The following is a 14,774-nucleotide window of genomic DNA, read 5'->3' on the forward strand; positions in this document are numbered from 1 at the left end:
GGGCTTGTCGTTTCCAGTGCAGTGCTGAGGGAGTGTTGCAGTGTCAGTGGAGCTATACCTTAAATGAGATGTTAATCTGAGCCCTCTATCTGTCTGGATAGACATAAGGATTTATTGCGAATGAAACGGCACAATTTTGAAGAAGGGCAGGGGATGTTCCCCCTCGCCCTGTCTAATATTCACAACTCAAACAGCATTAGAATAAAAGACAGATTATCTCATCATTATTGCATTACTGTGTGCAGACATTTGCACATGAGCAAATTGGCTGCCATGTTTATTGCATAACATCGTACCTCATAGGTTATAATGTACTTCGTAATGTTCAGTGACCTTGAGAAGCGCTACATAAATGCAAACATTTGTTTCTCCTGTTTTATCTAAAAATCTCGAGAAATATATGGAAAACACACCTGAAAAGAATATGACACAGTTACCAGCTCAAAATCTTCACAGATGTGCTTTTGAAATAACATTTGCCTGGCTTAGAGAGTAGAGCACAAAAAGCATTCTCATGTTAAAACAGCCACAAGTGACTTGCACTTTGTGTTCATCAGATACCATCTTCCTCACATATCTGCCCTGGGCCCATTGTCCACTCTGATATAGTTCCTGCCTTCTTTTTATTATTGAATCACCAGGCTGAGTGTATACATTGCAAGATGTGGAATGTAATGTAGCAGAACTCATGAGCTACCCCAGAAACCAAATCTACTTGAAAATTCCTCAATGTAGTGATGCATTTTAAAAGGGAAACTCCACTGAGCTATTTTAAAGAGTGAAATTGCTGTTATGAAAATTAACAAAAACAACCCCTACAACCCTCCAATATCAGAGCACTCCTCTACTTCTGCATCTTGATCATCCCCTGGGTCCTAATCTCTGCAATGCCCTGCTTAAACCTCTCTGCCTCTCAATCTTTCTTTCCTTGTCTATAATGTGCTTTGAAATTCACCTTGTTAAACTAGTTTGTGGTCATCCAGACAATACCTCCCTCTTTCAGCTTGGTGCCAAATCTTGTCTGATAATCAATACTGTGAAGCCCTGTGGAGTGTTTGACTAGTTACAGGCACTATATAAATGCAAGCTGTTGTTAGGCTCCATCTCTGATCAAACTGATGATGAAGTTGATGATCGGTTAAATGTCTATCCAAATGTTCAGTGACATGCTGTTTTCCGAATGACTGAAATCCCAACGGATGTTTAATTTCTCTCCTTTTCATTCATAATTTGTTTAGTGAGCTGCCCTAACAGTTACAATAGCTAATAATGACACAAAAGTAGCAATCTAATGCTCAGCCTTCAGCTTCTTCATGCAAGAATTATTACAAATTCGATAAGTCCTCTTCAAATACTGTAATCATGTATGCTTCATGCAACAATGGTTTCTCAAGGCTTTTCTTATGTCGATTCATGAACATTAAGTATGACAATTTTTGATTGACTTTTAAAATAGGAATTGATGCAAAATTATTGAAGACCTTAACAAAATTAGGCATTTTGAGTATCCAGCTTATTAAAACTACTACCTAACAATTCAGGAATATTGAAATAAGACAAATGAGAATGGGTATTTTTTCTTAGAAAAGGAAATCTTTCAAGGAACTAGCACACACATAATGGGCTGAATGGCTTCTTTCAAGCTGTACAATTCTGCGAGTCCACATCACTCTCACTGTTTGCACCATTCTGTCAGCATCCAGCAATCCCAAGTCAAGGAGAACGTAATCACGTGTAAGATCACCCCATTGCATGACATTGAGGGTCATTATTTATTTGCGGTTACAGATTGAATCATCTTTATTTCACAGTTATCGGCATTTTACAAGCCATTCCCTGGAGCTCAAGGTAAATGTAAGCGTGATGGCCTTGGCTGGCCTGATGAGCACCGAATCTTTCCCGAACACAGCAGCGTGAAGGCAATTTTAACTCCCAGGCTTCATCCCAACATCGTAGGTCAGCTGCCTGATGTCTCCAGGGGCAGGAGGCTTCCAGCCGTTGTGTTGGAAGGGTTCCACAGCAGGGAGGAGAGTGATGGGAAGGGAGGGGACTGCAACTTACCTCATGTGATCCAGAGAAAGCAACCGCTTGGTCCTTCAAGTGACTTCTTAAAAACAACTTTACCTCAAATGTCAAGATAATAAAATGTGAGGCTGGATGAACACAGCAGGCCAAGCAGCATCTCAGGAGCACAAAAGCTGACGTTTCGGGCCTAGACCCTTCATCCTTTAGTTACCCTCCTTTACCTCAAATGTCATCCACTTACCTTAGATCCACCTCACAGAAAGGATTGAACGTCTTTCCCTCTGTATTGTTTGTGTCAGGAGGTGGCAGTTCATCAAGTAGGAGGATGGCAAGTGAGGATCTAATGGAGATCCTGTTCATGCTTCATCAATTAAAGCTTGATGAAGGGCCTTGGTCTGCCACTGGCATTCAACCAGCAGTGGGATGGGAGCTTACTATGTATGGAGCTTAATAGGGAATCCTGATTTATTGAAAGATCTGGTTTGAAGGGGCTGCAGAAAGCCAAATCCCTGCCCTTGTTCGTGAGTCCTTCCCCTCTGCCGCACAACCCACATTCCCAACCCACCTCCCTCCATGCCGCACAATCCACCAACCCACCTATGACCTAGCACTATACCAGGCTTCAGGGCCAACAGATCTCAATTAGTGAAACCCAGAAAAGACACTCTACCCAGACCCAAGTCAAACTGTTCTCCAATCGGTATATTTACAGTGTACCTCACTGGAATCACCATCTTCAAAGGAGCCGTTTAAAGACAAGTTGGAGACAGCAGGATCCAGATAACATATGGTCGCCCAGTTGATTTTACCTGCCCATCTATCCAGAAAATGTTTTTTTTCTATATAAATGGAAAGCCAATGGCTTTACCATTGCTTGATGACACAAAGTGTGAATGCTACAATGCACAACACCCACTTCCAACTTGTCTGGGAAACAGCTCTCAACTCCTACTCTATTTCCTCTGATATGATACTCAGCCATGTTTCCCTCCTGATTCTATCCCCCTAGTATTCTCAGGTAGTTTCCTAAATGGCATATTGTCAAAAGCTTTCTGTAAGTCCACACACACTACATCTGTTTCATTACTCAGCCACCACATCTAGCACCTGCTTGGCAATTCTACCTCATTTCTTCGTGGACCAGTGCTCAGAATGACAAGCAGAAACTCATATACAGTTCCACATTGGCTAGTTCACAGGCATGAGATTGTTTAAAAGCTGTGTTCTATTTTTCATTTTCTGGACCGTGCCATCTTGATGGCAAGAATTGGTCTTGTGGTCAGGAATCCATCGAACACTCATTGAAGAGGTTCAGACTCATTGTGCCCATGGCCAGGAAACAGAATAAACTTTATTAATCACATACTTTTGGCATCAGTGGCCTTGGCATCACAAAATGAAAACACGTTCTGACCTGATACCTGATGACACCGTGTTTAAATGACAACATTGCCTTTGATATTGGAGCAGACAGCTCTGATAGTCATTCAGCGTAAAGCTCGATGGTAATAGTGAAAGCAATCTTCTTCTAGATGGAAAATCAAATTTGTAGGGGGGTGAATTTCTGCAGGGGTTCTCTCCCTCATTCCTCACAACCTCAGTATTAGAGCTGTGCAAATGCAAAACAATTATTGCAAACATCTCTACATTTTCGTTGAACAAGCCCAATTGCCCACAGCAGGCTCACAGATGATGGCAATAAGGACAGGTACACAAGTTAGAACTTTTCAGGGACTAACATTTTTCTCTAAAGTGCTTCTTCTGATCTTCCTCCCACTCCATATTCTGCAACTAAAAGAGACAGCCAGTGGAATACTTTAAACCCCTACATCGATAGTGCCTCATGAAACACAGAAAACTGGCATCAAATGCAAACGCACTCAGAACCTGCAGTCACCAATTCAGTCCCCTCGATGAGGGAGGACCCACTAAAGATGAAGAATCCATCCTACCCAGGAAGTCGAGGCCCCAAAGTGTGTTAGCATTGAATTTAAAGTCCGTTAATGAGCAATATATTTGAACAGGCTGTGAGATCTGCAAGGCAGTCTGATTACATCATGACATGTTGTGGATTATCAGATCCATATGATAATAATCTGATCTCAATGAATGGTGGAGCAGATTTAATAGGATGAATAGGCTTCGTCTGCTCAAATGTCTTTTTCAGAAGGCCTCAACGTCCATAAATCCCTGACTCTCAAGTGTCACACTGCACTATAACATCAAATTGTAGGCCTGTTATCAATCTAAAATATTCTGAACAAATGACAGCTTAATAAAATAATCTATTCATTAGTTGTACACAGAATTCCATCATCATGTAAACATGAAAATGTTTGTTTTTGTTCGGTTTTTGACAGCAGTAAGTATAGTGAAATGACAAACCCCCTCCTGTAAATCTTTTCTCACTTAGTCTTATATTGCCTTACACATCACAGAAGATAGATTGACAAAGCTTTACTAACACTTAATATCACAGAAGGCTTGCTACAATAAATTATCTAATTCTTGCAATCAAAGGCAAAAGATATATGGTCCCGATTAACAAAGAATGCTCTCCATTTTGCCTTACAAAAGACAATCTAATAATTATATGTTGACCAGAATGTCACACTAATGCTGGTATTTATGTCATTGCTGTGAACTTGTGACGGATGTAAAAAATAATGTTATATATTAATGAAATACTCTCAAAATACCTCAGCCATCTGTTCATGATACTGTTACATTGGGAATGCCAAATTTAGGACCACAATCATCAGCAGTCTGCTTCCCATTTCCTAAGTACATTATCTGTAAAATGTGCATGGTAAGCAATGGAAATATGGTGCTGGACAGAGGAGTGACTAATTTGTGAGCTAACTTACAAAAAAAAGTTGGTGAAAAATGAATTCAAGTTTAGTGGAAGAGACTCTTAAACAATCTCATCTTGTATATAAACTATGGTCCATCATGTATCAAATTAACTCCACTGAGTCAAGACCCGGCATAGACAGCCAGGTGAAAATCCCACTCTGTTTCTTTTTGGCAAAGGAAAAAGAATGAAAATTGCATTTGTCTCATTATATCCCAACTAAAGAAGCCGTTTGTGTCAGAGTTCTCCCTCATTTTCCACCACTTCTTGTAATCCTCACACATTTCCTGTCCAAGGCCCATTCAGTGAGACATTTTATTCAACATATTAAGTATCTAAGGTGGTTCTTGTTCCATATGCCTTAGGAGTTACAAAGAAAAAGTACTTTAACCATTGGTACTGTTTTCCCTTCTCTTGGGCTGCAGAGATATAATACCCATAACTAACAACTTCTTTATTGTCCTTGCAATGGTAATTGTTGTATAGCCTGCAGCTGCTCACAGCAAGAAATTATTCCACTCCTCACCACCATCTCCCCTTCTCAAATCCTGCATCTACCTGAATACTCTTTACACTAAACTAATAGTGCACTGTTACGAATGTCAAGAGCCCTCTACCACCACACCCACCTACCCCATTCCAGCTCCAGCACTTCAGCTGTACAATGCACATGTTTGGATCTTTAAGTCATTGTGCTACCTAACCCATACATATGCCAATCAATACTCCTACTGTAATATTTTCACTCTGCTGTCCCAGAGCAGCATAAGGAACAAGCTGGGCAGAGATTAGATTATCAAGAATCATGAAACTGTCTGCAACTTCAAAGGGATGCAGAGCAAAGGAAACCATAGTTTATCAGGACTGTAACAGTGACGTGATTATCTTTCATGTCACGCAGATGTAGAGCAGTATGGGGGATAAGTCAGGGTCTGCCGTGATAGCAAAGGCTGAAAACACGAGCTGACGGGAAATATAAAAGCAGCATTTAGCTTGGAACGTAAATCATTAGTTTTGGGTCAGATATTGACAATGAGCAGATTCTCAAGTGTGCTAACTGCAAATCTAACAATTCAATATGTGTATGCATCTATGCAGTGTGAGAATCTTATTGATAAGAAATGCAAGATGATCTTTTTTTTGGAAACATGCTTTTCACTGGGTCAACAGATTGTTAATAGTCTGTCAAAGAATGATGCATTGATTGTCAGTAAAACTCTGAAATGTTTGTCCTCAATTATTCCCACTAGCACACTGCCAGCAAGTTGACTCAGAAAAATGGCTTTACAGAGAGCAGATAAACAATGATCCTTTGGAACAAAATGCTTGCCAGTGACATCATTTCCTCAGGAGGGGGTGGGGGGAACGTAGTCATCTACAGAGTCACGATTTTGTGTTTGGTTCATATCCTGTAGGTCCATATATTGTGAAACGCATTGTTTGATTCAAATTTCCAATTTAGTTGATGAAGCATTCTAGTTCAAGAAGGAGAGGAAGATTCAACTTCAACGTGTTCTTCCTTTTCACTACCTTGTATGAAAATTTCTGAAAAGAGAAACAGGTTGGTGAATCTTATTATCTTTTTCTCATTGGAACAAACCCAACAATGCCAAATTTCAAAAGATCACATCAACTTGCAATGCATAGTATAATCGTCCAAGCTTGTAACATACAAATAAAGTGAAAATACTATGGATGCTGGAAATCTGAAACAAACACTGAAAAGGCTGGAGAAACTCGGCAAGTCTGGCAACAGCTGTGGAGAAAGAAATAGAGTTAACATATTGAGTCTGGTATGACTCTTCTTCACAACGCCCAATTAAAATGCCCGACTGCATCCGATGAAATAGGATTTTGGAGTCTCTGGATGGTAGAACTGGGAGTGGTTTGACCAGGCAAAGCTGATCAGGTCTCAGATCATTTTTTTTTGGGATAGCAAAGGGACCCCTTTGAGCTGAGGTCACTCTTTGGATCTGGTTGTAGTGCAATTTTGGAGGAGGTAAGCTGCCTTTTGGTAGAGATAATACACCCTTTGTAACTGTGTAAAGTAGGTGTCCTTGTGTGTAAAAAGTTACTGTGGTAAAAGTTACAAAGGCTTTTGAAGGAGCCTTGGCGAATTTGTACAGCAAACCTTGAAGATCGTGCGCACTGCAGCCACTATGTGTTTGCTGGAGAAGGGAGTGAATGTTTTAGGTAGTAGATGGTGTGCCAATCAGCCAATTGTGATGTCTTCGATATCTTTGAGCCTCTTGAGTGTGGTTGGAGTTGCACTCATCCAAACAAGTGGAGTATTCCATCACACTGCTGAATTGTGCCTTGTAAATAGGGGACAGGCATTACAGAGGCAAGACCTGTTTGGGTGGAATGATGGCTCAGTGGTTAGCAATGCTGCCTCACAGTGTGAGAGACATGGGTTCAAATCAACCCTCAGGTGATAGTCTGTGAGGAGTTTGCACATGCTGCCTGTGTCTTGTGTGGATTTGTTCCAGTTTCCTCCCACAATCCGAAGATGTGCCGGTTGGGTGGCTTGGCCAAACTGAGTTGTCCTGCAGTGACCATGGGTGTGCAGACTAGGTAGATTAGCTATAGCAAATGCAGGCTTAAAAGGACAGTGTATGGGGGTCCATCTGGGTGGGCTCCTCTTCAGAGGGTTGGCGTGGGGTTGATGGGCTGAATGGCTGGTTTCCAGGGTGCAGGGATTTTATGATTCTGAAAGGTGAGTTAGTTGCCACAGAATTACTGGCCTACTCGTGTAGTCAGAGTATTTATACGGCTAGCCCAGTTCAGCTTCTGGTCAATGACCACCAGGATGTTGATAGCGGGTGATTCAGTGATGGTAATGTTACAACATAGGGATGTCATAGGGAGATGGTTAGATTCTTTGTTGTATGAAATAGTCATTACATGACACTTTTGTGAGATGAATGTTACTTACCACTTATCAGACCAAAAAGTTTTGATTAACTCCAGTTTTTCTAGGAATCCTTAAAGCCATATTAATTCAAGAACTGCCTGGATGCCAAGGATAGTTGCTCTCAGCTCATCTCTAGAGATTAGCTCTTTTGTCCATGTTTGGACCAAGACTGCAATGAGGTTAGAAGCTGAGTGGCCCTGGTGTAACGGAGATTGAACATCAGTGAGCTGGTTATTGCTGAGAAAATGCCACTTGATAGAACTGTCAATGACCCCTCCCATCATTTTGTTGATGATTGGGACTATCAAAGCTGTCAAAGCTGTTCAGAAACTGTCCAAAAGCAGCGCTAGGTATTTTCAGAATTTACGTTCACATAAATCATTATAAGATTTGTGCTGCATGACTGATTTCCCAGACTATCATTTACACAGTGGGATGCCTATAGAGTAAGCACTTTGATGGGCAACTCTAGGATGGCACAGTGGTTCAGTGATTAGCACTGCTGCCTTACAGCACTGGAGACATAGGTTCAATTCCACCCTCAGGTGACCATCCATGTGGAGTTTTCACATTCTCCCCATGTCTGCATGTGTTCCCTCCCACAGTCCAAAAATGTGCAGGCTAGGTGGGTCGGTCACACTAAATTGCTCATAGTGTTCAGGGATGTGTAGATTAGCGAGATGGGTCTAGTTGGGATTCTCAGACGATTGGTGTGGACTTGTTGGGCTGAAGGGCCTGTTTCAACACTGTAGGGATTCAATGTTTACTGAATGGAAATATTTACAAAACGGATTAAACTTTAAGATGGGTGTTATTTTCACAATGTATTAGTTAAAAGAGGAGTGTTTTTTTTCAATAATTATATCAATTGATGTAATTTTATTTTCTGTCAGCATGCTCTTTGAGGAATGTCCACAGTGAATACTAGGTATGTTGGCATGAGGAGGGAAGAGAAAGAGTGTTTGGGGGGAATTGATTTGGCACTGAGTTGGCACAAGGGTTATAACTGGCCATGGGGCAATATTGGGGCATAGGAATATGATTGTTCCATGGAGCATGGATAACTGGCCATTGGGTGTCACAAGCAATATTAGGGGCCATAGACAGGTGTGGAAGGGGACATAGATTGACATAAAGGGTGTGGGGAGCATGGGGTGGTGACAAGGCAATAGATGGCATGAGTTGGCATGGATGGGCAGAGAGGATGGGGGGACTGTTGATAAGAGAGCAAGAGAGACTCTTTATGTTTCTACCTTCATTTTGAATTCTGAACACAGCAGCAGAGATCCTGGGCAGTCTTTAAACGCTGCCCACGTCATGAACTGGCAGTCTCTCTTTCTGGGTCTCTTGGCCAACTCTGTCAACTATAAACAAAAAATATGGGCATCCATTTATTAAGATTGGGCTCCTACAGCCAAGATTTCTTCTGCTTCTACACGCTTGACCTAATAATAAAAACCTAGGCCAATATTTTAAATAATGTTTGGAGTAGAGAATATCTATCTCTTGGAGCGTAAAATTTAGTTACTACTACTTTTCTCAGCAGAATCTTCATATTTCACCACAGTGATTAAAAAAAACTATTCAAAAATTATTCTGCAGTGTCCAGTGGGATGGAAATAAAGGTAAACACAGTGAAAATACCAGAAAATAGTCTTTATTGGATGTTGGAGAGCTTGATAATTCCATGGAATTTCACGCCTTCAAAATCAGGTCATTTGGCCAAAATGTTCTGTGCTTCTTTTTACTCTTAATTCATCCAGCCCAATCTGCATTTTTCTATTTCTTTCTCCCTCATGGTTTAACAAAGTATTTCATGGGATTTGGGCAATGCGTGCAATTGTTGCCCATCTTTAACTAGCCTTAAATCCACCCGGTTCATTAATGTCCTTTGGGGAAGAAAACTGCTGTCCTTTTCTGATGGTCAGTATTTGAACACTGGCCTTCTCTCCAAGACTTATTTGTTCTTTTAAATTCCACTAGCTATTATGGGAAGATTTAAGCCTATGTCCCAGGCCATTAGCCAGAATGTCCAGAATTAATAGTCCAATGACATTACCACTACATCACCACATGTAGTCATCTTTTACTCCTTAAAGATAGCCATTGCTAATGTGGGTTGTTGCAAGCTTTATTTTCCAACCACTCTTTGTGCAAACAAAAGGGCAAACGTAGAAAGGTTACACTCCAAAAAAAAAGACTGCATGGCCTATTGTGTCCGGGGCAGATCTCTGCAAGAGCAACTTTGTGATTACCACTACCCCCTCATTTTCGTGTAACCCTGCAATTTTTTTTCAGGTACTTGTCCAATTCTTCTCAAAGACCCAATGAAATCAGGTTTCAGAGATAATGGGAACTGCAGATGCTGAAGAATCCGAGATAACAAAGTGTGGAGCTGGATGAACACAGCAGGCCAAGCAGCATCTTTGGAGCACAAAAGCATTTCGGGAAGTGTCTAGGCCCGAAACGTCAGCTTTTGTGCTCCTAAGATGCAGCTTGGCCTGCTGTGTTCATCCAGCTCCACGCTTTGTTAAATCAGGTTTCATTCCACTCTCAGACAGTGCATTCTAGATCCTAACCACTTAATGAATTATTAGAAAAAACTTCCTTAGGTTGCTTCCTTTGCCTATCATCTAAAATCAGTTTTCTTTTGATCTCAATCATGCTGACAACGGGAACACATTGTCCCTGTGTAATCTTCCCTTGTGACTGTGATGATGGCAATATCCCAGTGTAAAGTTATTTTCCCCATGATAACTGAAGTGAACAATCAGCATTCAAAAATAATGGACGTTCAATGTTGTTTAAGGTACAGTCTAATATAGTTGAACAAATGCAACCTATTTACAGCTAGAGTACATATCTACTTGCCAACTCTGAGGTGCATTCCCCGACTGTTAGATGATTTTATCAAGACTTCCTGTTCTACTAAGAACTGTGAGGCATTATTCAGGTAATCCTTTTATTACCCAAGAGGAAATTGTGAAAAAAATATTTTGAATAGTAAAATTGTCCAAACTTTTTTAAACCCGAAATTTGATGAGTGAAATGAATTGCGAAGTACAATGTTGAGTCACAGTTTGAACACTAAGTTGTGAAAAGACCTGCATGCAGTCAAAGCCTCCCAAAATAGAAGATTCTTGATCAAAACCACACTGATGTGAGGAGGTAATGAGTGAAAACCTCAGGCCTCTCTACACAGGAAAAGCTAACACTACAGCTAAACTGCACTGGCCTTTTGTGTGCATCTCCTGACAACCAATTAACAAGACAAACCAAGAAGAAAAAAAGGTTAAGTGGACAGGCTATTGTAAAACTTCAGCTTTTGTAGTTTATTGTTTACAAGTTCACTATAAATTGTGAATTTGGCATTGAATAAAATTAACATCGTATTCATAGGCATGAAAATGTCTGTTTATAATTTTCAAAGTTTATATTCACCACTTACACTTATTAATTAGAATGTCAGCTGAATCCAACTGATTTAATTTTTACAAAACAAAATGTGATTTCAGCGTAATTTCATTATAATTAAACGTGGCCTTTTAGTTGAATACTTTTTAGTTATCAATTACAACATTTGAGTACAGTCAGAAACCACTGATAATCAAGAGAGATTCTATAGTTTTCCATTTGGGTCTATTGCTTTTTGCAAAATTCAGCACTTTGCAGTTTAATAAGATATCATCTTTTTACTTGAATAATTTAAATGATCAACATACTTACATCATTTTAAAAGTTGAAGGGGGAGTCTGGTACTCTTAGTATTCATTAAAGACACAGTATGTTTCCTGTACCACCCAATGGAAATATTCAGACTGCCTTTGATTTGAAATTTGAAGATAAAATTATATCATTAAAGCAATATTAGTTTTCACCCTTTCACATTAGTCTAATATCTTCTACATTCTATCACTTTTGACTTTGGCTGTGAGTATAAAACAGGAGGTATTGGATTAAACACCCAATAGTATATCCCACACCATTTTCATTTCAAAAGTCAACGTTTTAAATTATTACTGAAATCAGAATGACTGCGCGCTGCATCATCCACTCACCCCTCCCATCCCAGCCCTTACCAAATTCACTACTTTCTACCTCAATAGCCTTTTTCTGCTGTGTTTTTTTATGGCTTAGGGAAAATATAATTACTACAGACCATCTGAGACCACAAAGATCACAAGGAAACATTGCAGAAGAGTGAAAGATCCAAGTTATTGATGCTTTTAGTGCTTCTTCACTGCCAATACAATTTGAAAAACAGCAATGACATTTTACTGGTAGAAAAAAATATGAAGTTCACTTTATTGGCTTCCTTATCACTCACAACTAATTTTGAGTGCTCTAGTAAAAGTCAACCTGATAATATTGCAAATCATGGTCAAACGTTGCATAGAATCCAACTTTAACTGAATGGTCCTCAATTCAATAGAATTCAAAAGCCACCCACAGCCTCCAACCTCATCGTTCCTCAACCTCACACCACCTGTCTCTATCTAAAACCTTCCCAAAATCCACAAACCTGCCCTGGTCAACCCATTGTCTCTGCCTTCTCCTGCCCCACCGAACTCATCTCCACTGATCTGGGCTCCATTTTCTCCCCTTTGGTCCAGGAACTCCTAACCTATGTCCATGACACCACCCGTGTCCTCCACCTCCTCCAGAACTTCTAATTCCCCAGTCCCCAGCACCTCATTTTCACCATGGACGTCCTGTCCCTATACACCTGTGTTTCCCATACAGATGGCCTAAAGGCCCTCTGCTTCTTCCTATCCCGCAGGCCCAATCAGTCCCCCTCCACTGACACCCTCATCTGCTTAGCCAAATTCGTCCACACCCTCAACAACTTCTCTTTCAATTCCTCCCACTTCCTACAGACAAAGGGGGTGGCCATGGGTACCCTCATGGGCCCAAGCTATGCCTACCTCTTTGTAGGTTACGTGGAACAATCCCTCTTCCGCACCGACACTGACCCTGAACCCCACCTCTTCCTCCGTTACATTGATGACTGTATCGGCGCCGCCTTGTGTTCCCACAGTTCATACACTTCACCAACACCTTCCACCCCAACCTCAAGTTCACCTGGACTATCTCTAACACCTCCCTTACCTTCCTGGACCTCTCTGTCTCCATCTCGGGCAACCACCTCGAAACCGATATCCATTTCAGGCCCACCAACTCCCACAGCTACCTAGAATACACCTCCTCCCACCTATCTTTCTGCAAAAACTCCATCCCCGATTCCCAATTTCTTCACCTCCGCCACATCTGCTCCCAGGATGAGGCATTCCATTTCCGCACATCTCACATGTCCTCGTTTTTCAAGGACCGCAACATCCCCCCAGCAGTAGTCGAGAGTGCCCTCGACTGTGTCTCCCGCATTCCCGCAACTCATCCCTCACACCCCATCCCCACAATAACAGCCAAAATAGAATCCCCCTCATCCTCACATACTACCCCACCAACCTCCGGATCCAACGCTTCATCCTCCAAGATTTCCGCCATCTGCAATCTGACCCCACCACCCAAGACATTTTTCCATCCCCACCCTTGTCTGCATTCCAGAGGGACCACTCTCTGTGACTCTTTTGTCTGCTCCACACTCCCCTCCAACCCCACCACACTCGGCACTTTTCCCTGCAACTACAGGAAGTGCTACACTTGCCCCCACACCTCCTCCCTCACCCACATCCCAGGCCCCAAGAAGACTTTCCACATCAAGCAGATGTTCACCTGCACATCTGCTAATGTGGTATACTGCATCCGCTGTACCTGTTGTGGCCTCCTCTACATTGGGGAAACCAAGCGGAGGCTTGGGGACCGCTTTGCAGAACACCTCTGCTCGGTTCGCACTAAACAACTGCACCTCCCAGCCACGAACCATTTCAACTCCCCCTCCCATTCCTCAGATGACATGTCCATCCTGGGACTCCTGCAGTGCCACAACAATGCCACCCGTAGGTTGCAGGAACAGCAACTCATATTCCGCTTGGGAACCCTGCAGCCCAATGTTATCAATGTGGATTTCACAAGCTTTCAAATCTCTCCTCCCCACACTGCACCCGAAAACCAGCCCAGCTCATCCCCACCTCCCTAACTTGTTCTTCCTCTCACCTATCCCCTCATCCCACCTCAAGCTGCACCTCCATTTCCTACCTACTAACCTCATCCCACCCCTTTGACCTGTCTGTCCTCCCCGGCTGACCTATCCCCTCCTTAACTCCCTACCTACACACACCTCTACTGTCTCCATCCCCGCCCCTTTAACTTGTCTGTCTCCTCTCCACCTATCTTCTCCTCTATTCATCTTCGATCCACCTCTCCCTCTCTCCCTATTTATTTCAGAACCCTCACCCCATCCCCCTTTTCTGATGAAGGCTCTGGGCCCAAAACGTCAGCTTTTATGCTCCTAAGATGCTGCTTGGCCTGCTGTGTTCACGCAGCCCCCCACTTTGTTATCTTGGGTTCTCCAGCATCTGCAGTTCTCATTACCTCTGAGCGCAATCCTTAATTGACCAACAAAGGCTCTTGTTTGGAGCTGGGGCCAGACCATCGCCCATGGTCATTTCCACCCAGAACTTACCTGGACAGAGGTAGGAAGGTGAAACTGTCTATCCTGACAATGCATTTAACTTACCGAGATAACAAAGTGTGGAGCTGGATGAACACAGCAATCCAAACAGCATCTTAGAAACACAAAAGCTGACATTTCGGGCCTAGACCCTTCATCAGATAAGGGGAATGGGGAGAGGATTCTGAAATAAATAGGGAGAGAGGGGGAGGCCGACCGAATATGGATAGAGGAGAAGACAGGTGGAGAAGATAGTGTGGGTGTGGAGGTAGGGAGGGAATAGTCAGTCCGAGGAGGACGGACAGGTCAAGGGGGCAGAATGAGGTTAGTAGGTAGGAAATGGAGGCGCAGCTTGAGGTGGGAGGAGGGGATAGGTGAGAGGAAGAACAAGTTAGGCAGGCGGGGATGCG

General features: G+C 42.3%; 1 long non-coding RNA gene across 2 annotated transcripts in view; it reads right to left on the reverse strand.

Annotated features, from left to right (window-relative positions):
* Positions 1-338: 338 nt before the first annotated feature.
* Positions 339-14,774, reverse strand: part of LOC125451650 (uncharacterized) — a 79,176-nt gene continuing 64,740 nt past the window's right edge. The window contains exons 5-6 of one of the 2 annotated variants that reach the window (XR_007247339.2): positions 11,520-11,615; positions 339-6,424 (exon numbers count right to left, since the gene is read on the reverse strand). This is a non-coding gene — a long non-coding RNA (uncharacterized LOC125451650). Of the gene's footprint in view, positions 6,425-9,045; positions 9,158-11,519; positions 11,616-14,774 lie in introns of those variants that run through there. The other variant, XR_007247338.1, reaches the window with a different exon arrangement.

This window comes from Stegostoma tigrinum, chromosome 5, assembly GCF_030684315.1.
Source record: "Stegostoma tigrinum isolate sSteTig4 chromosome 5, sSteTig4.hap1, whole genome shotgun sequence".
NCBI classification, from domain to species: Eukaryota; Metazoa; Chordata; class Chondrichthyes; order Orectolobiformes; family Stegostomatidae; genus Stegostoma; species Stegostoma tigrinum.